The sequence below is a fragment of the Pseudorca crassidens genome, chromosome 7 (assembly GCF_039906515.1).
Source record: "Pseudorca crassidens isolate mPseCra1 chromosome 7, mPseCra1.hap1, whole genome shotgun sequence".
In the NCBI taxonomy this organism is placed as follows: domain Eukaryota; kingdom Metazoa; phylum Chordata; class Mammalia; order Artiodactyla; family Delphinidae; genus Pseudorca; species Pseudorca crassidens.
In genome coordinates this window covers 111,701,489-111,706,922 of record NC_090302.1, presented here as the reverse complement: position 1 = coordinate 111,706,922, position 5,434 = coordinate 111,701,489, and the positions used below count along the sequence as shown (strand labels likewise).

At 37.4% G+C, this 5,434-nt stretch overlaps 1 pseudogene; it reads left to right on the top strand.

Annotated features, from left to right (window-relative positions):
- The first annotated feature begins 2,438 nt into the window (after window positions 1–2,438).
- On the top strand, window positions 2,439–5,068 carry LOC137227157 (tigger transposable element-derived protein 1-like; annotated as a pseudogene).
- Window positions 5,069–5,434: the final 366 nt, after the last annotated feature.

Sequence of the window (5,434 nt, the reverse complement as noted above, 5' to 3'; positions counted from 1 at the left end):
AACTCTAAAAGAAAAACAGTGATAAGGAAATCTAATCAAAATTAATGAGTACTGCTCCTCAAAAGAGAGTTAAGAAAATGAAAAGTAAGCTACAGTCTCAGAGAAAATATTAGCAAAACGTGTATCTGATAAAGGACTTATATCCAGAATATACAATGTATACTTCCAACTCAGTAGTGAGACAAATGTCTCAATACTAATGGGTAAAAGATCTGAACAAATACTTCACTAAAGTAGGTAAATGAATGGCTATGCTCAACATCCTCAGTCATTAAATACAATCTAAATTAAATTACAAACTAAATGCAAATTACAATGACAATTAAATGTCACTATACACCCATTAGAGTGGCTCACATTAAAAATCATGTGTAGCAAGCAACACATACTCTCCTACGTTGCTGCTGGGGATGAAAATAAATGGTGTGTCCAATTTAGACACCAGCTTCACAGTGCATTCCATAGGTAAATGCACAGGTAAATGTCACCACATGACTCAACAGTCCCTCTTTTTGATGTTTACCCAAGATTAATTAAAACATAAACACACAAATACATTCAGTTTTTTAATATCAGTCCATTCATATTCCTCCCAAAATGCAAATGTCTATCAACTTGTTAACAGGATAAAATGTGGTGAAAATATATACAATTGAATGCTTTTAATGAAAAAACAAAGAAAAATGCTGCTACAGAAAATAGCATGGATGAAATGCAGAAGCAATTTGTTTGTGACAAAAACAAGACACATGGATGTAAATATAGTTTATGATTCTATTTATGAAACTCAAGAAAAGTCATAACTGTTAGATTGGTCATTTCCAGATGGGTGGGGTATGTGGATTTACTAATCATGGCTGTGTGGTAACTGTTATCCAACTTTATATACTTATCAATAGCATTTGAATTGTATACTTAAAAAGAGTGTATTTCCTTGTATGTGTTAACAGGTTCAAGCTTGTACTGCTTGCTGCATGACAGGCCAATAAATTGAGTTGTTGGGGCAAAGAATAGCGACTTTTTCAGAAAGCCAGAAGACAGCGAAGATGGTGGACTAGCTTCCCAGAGAACCATCTTCCCTGAGTTAGAATTCAGTCTTCTTTTATATTAAAAGGGAAGGGGTGTGTAGCTTGTTGTTGCAGACTTCTTGGTGTCAGATCCTCTGTTCTTGCACTTGTCCACATAAGTTGGTCATGATGTTCACGGTAAACCTCCAATAAGACAAATGTTATTCTCTGTTCTGCAACTTTTTATCTCTATATGAATGGAGAAGTGTTACACCTTTAAAGGCCAGATGCTTGAGAATGGGCTATCCTGTATATTTCAGGCTATAGGCAACAATCTTAACTTGTAGCGAAAGCAATAGAATACAAAGGTTAAAGTAAAAGAAAGAGATCTAATATGGAGTCAGATGTATTCTTCCCTATTACACATGTATATTAAAACTCCAAAAGCTAAAAATATTTTTCAAATATATTTTAAAAATTTGTGAGCAAGAATCCCTTCTTGGGGCTTCCCTGGTGGCGCAGTGGTTGAGAGTCCGCCTGCCGATGCAGGGGACACGGGTTCGTGCCCCGGTCCGGGAAGATACCACATGCCGCGGAGCGGCTGGGCCCGTGAGCCATGGCCACTGAGCCTGCGCGTCCGGAGCCTGTGCTACGCAACGGGAGAGGCCACGACAGTGAGAGACCTACGTACCGCAAAAAAAAAAAAAAAGAAGAATCCCTTCTTGACTTACATTAATCAAATCAAACATTTTGTACAATTATTATTAGTTTATACTTTATCATATTTAATTTGGGAAATAAAAAAGGGAACTTCATAATAGGACAAAATTACACATAGGTTGATAATAATGAAATAATTTTATTTTCTATATGTCATTCAGGAAATGGACTGATATGCTGCTTGTCAGCTTTTATAAATTAAATGCTCATGATAAAATGTCTAAGATAACCAATAAATAATAGAAAAAGATTATGTAACATAGCTACTATCACTCAAAAGAGACATATAAGGAGAAAAATGCAGGTATACTCCTTTTATTGCACTTCACTTTATTGTGCTTTGTGGATACTCCATTTTTTACAAACTGAATGTTTGTGGCAACCCTGAGTCTTGCAAGTCTATTGGCGCCATTTTTCCAACAGCATTTGTTCACTTTGTGTCTCTGTGTTAGCAATTCTTGCAATATTTCAGACTTTTTCATTATTGTTATATGATTTTGGTGATCTTTGGTTTGTGATCTTGGATGTTACTATTGTAATTGTTTTGGGGACACCATGAACCTTGCCCCTATAAGGTCAGGAATTTAATCTTCAGCGTTGTGTGTGTTCTGACTGCCCCACCAAGCAACCATTCCCCTGTCCCTCTCCCTGTCCTCAGGCCTCCCTATTGTACACGAAACTATTTAAACTAGGAGAGTTAATAACCCCACAATGGTCTCTAAGTGTTCAAGTGAAAGGAAAAGTCACGTATATCTCATTTTAAATTGAAAGCTAGAAATGATTAAGCTTATGTGAAAGCCAAGATAGGCTGAGAGCCACGACTCTTTCACCAAACAGTTAGCCAAGTTCTGAACGCAGAGGAAAATTTCTTGAAGGAAATTACAAGTTGAATCTAAAATATGATACAAACGAACTTATTTACAAAGCAGAAACAGACTCATAGACATAGAAAACAAACTTATGGTTACCAAAGGGGAAAGGGGGTGGGGGAGGGATAAATGAGGAGTTAAGGATTAACGTATACACACTACTATATATAAAATAGATAACCAACAAGAACCTATTGTGTAGCACAGGGAACTATATTCAATATCCTGTGATAAACCATAATGAAAAATAATATGAAAAAGAATTATATATAACTGAATCACTTTGCTGTATGCTTGAAACTAATACAACATTGTAAATCAACTATACTTCAATTAAAAAAAAATGTGCTACTCCAGTGAACACACAAATTATAGGAAAGTGAAACAGCCTCATTGCTGATGTGAAGAAAATTTTAGTGGTCTCAGTAGAAGACCAAACCAGCCACAACATTCCCTTAATCCAAAGCCTAATCCAGAGCAGGGCCACAACTCTTCAATTCTCTGAAGGCTGAGAGAGGTGAGGAAGCTGCAGAAGAAAAGTCTGAAGGTAGCTGAGGTTGGTTCATGAGGTTTAAGGAAAGAAGCCATCTTCATAACATAAATGCAGGGTGAGACAGTAAGTGTTGATGCAGAAGCTGTAGCAAGTTATCCCAAAGATCTAACTAAGATAATTAATGAAGGTGGCTACACTGAACAACAGATTTTCAGTGTAGACAAAACAGCCTTCTATTGGAAGAAGATGCCATCTAGGACTTTTATAGCTAAAGAGGAGAAGTCAATGCCTGGCTTCAAAGCTTCAAAGGACAGATTGACTCTCTTGTTAGGGGCTAATGTAGCTGGTGACTTCAAGTTGAAGCCAATGCTCATTGACCATCTGAAAATCCTAGGACCCTTAAGAATTATGCTCAATCTACTTTTCCTGTGCTTTATCAATGGAATGGCAAAGACTGAATAGTAGCACATCTGTTTACAACATGGTTGACTGAATATTCTAAGCCTACTGTTAAGACCTACTGCTCAGGAAAAAAAAAAAAAAGATTCCCTTCAAAATATTACTGCACATTGACAACACACCTCGTCATTCAAAAGCTCTGATGGAGATGGACGGTGAGATTCATGTTGCTTTCATGCCTGCCAACACAGCGTCCATTCTGCAACCCATGGATCAAGGAGGAATTTCAATTTTCAAGTTTTATTATTTAAGAAATGCATTTAGTAAGACTATAGCTGCCACAGGTAGTGATTCCTCTGATGGATCTGGGAAAAGTCAACTGTAAACTTTCTGGAAAGGATTCACTATTCTAGATACCAATAAGAAGATTCATGGGAAGAAGTCAAAATATCAACATTAACAAGAATTTGGAACAAGTTGATTCTAACCCTCATGGACGACTTTGAGGTGTTCAAGACTTCAGTGGAGGAAGTAACTGCAGATGTGGTGGAAACAGCAGGAGAACTAGAATAAGAAGTGGAGCCTGACGTAAGTGTCCGTTGACAGATGAATGGATAAAGAAGATGTGGCACATAATATACAATGGAATGTTACTCAGCCATAAAAAGAAATGAAATTGAGTTATTTGTAGTGAGGTGGAGGGACCTAGAGTCTGTCATACAGAGTGAAGTCAGAAAGAGAAAAACAAATACCATATGCTAACACATATATATGGAATCTAAAAAAAAAAAAAAGGTTCTGAAGAACCTAGGGGTAGGACAAGAATAAATATGCAGAGGTAGAGGATGGACTTGAGGACACAGGGAGGGGGAGGGTAAGCTGGGACGAAGTGAGGGAGTGGCATGGACATATATACACTACCAAACGTAAAATAGATAGCTAGTGAGTAGCAGCCGCATAGCACAGGGAGATCAGCTTGGTGCTTTGTGACCACCTAGAGGGGTGGGATAGGGAGGGAGATGCAAGAGGGAGGGGATATGGGGATATACGTATATGTATAGCTGATTCACTTTGTTATAAAGCAGAAACCAACACACCATTGTAAAGCAATTATACTCCAATAAAGATGTAAAAAAAAAAAAGTGGAGCCTGAAGAGGTGAGTGAATTGCTGCCATCTCTGGATGAGGAGTTGCCTCTTCTGTAAGAGCAGAGAAAGTGCTTCCTTGCGATGGAATCTACTCTGGGTGAAGATGCTATGAGGATGGTTGAAAGGACAACAAAGGATTTAGAATATTATCTAAACTTAGTGGATAAAGCCGCAGCAGGGTTTAAGAGGATTGAGTCCAGTTCTGAAAGAAGTTCTACTATGGATAAAATGCTGTCAAACAGCATTGCATGCAACAGAGAAAGTGTTCATAAAAGGAAGAGTCAATCGATGTGGCAGACTCCACTGATGTCTTGTTTTAAGAAATTTCCACAGTCACCCCAGCCTTCAGCAACCACCACCCTGGTCAGCCAGCAGCCACTATCGAGGCAGGACCCTCCACCAGCAAAAAGATTATGACTCTCTAAAGGCTAAGATGATGGTTAGCATTTTTAGCAAAAAATGTGTTTTTTAAATTAAGGTATATGAATTGTTTTTTAAGACCTAATGCTATTGCATACTTAACAGACATCAGGATACTATAAGCATAACTTTTATATGCACTGGGAAAACAAAAAATTTGTGGGATTTGCCTTATTGCAATATTTGCTTTATTGCAGTGGTCTGTAACCAAACCCGAAATAGGTATGAGGTATGCGTGTATAGAAAACCCAAAAGCAACAAGTGATATTTGAAAAAAATCTGAATATTTTTATTACCACAGTAAATTTAAACTAATTGTGCCAAGTAAAAGATTAGGATATCAGATTATATATGAAAATCTAGTAGCATGCTATTTAT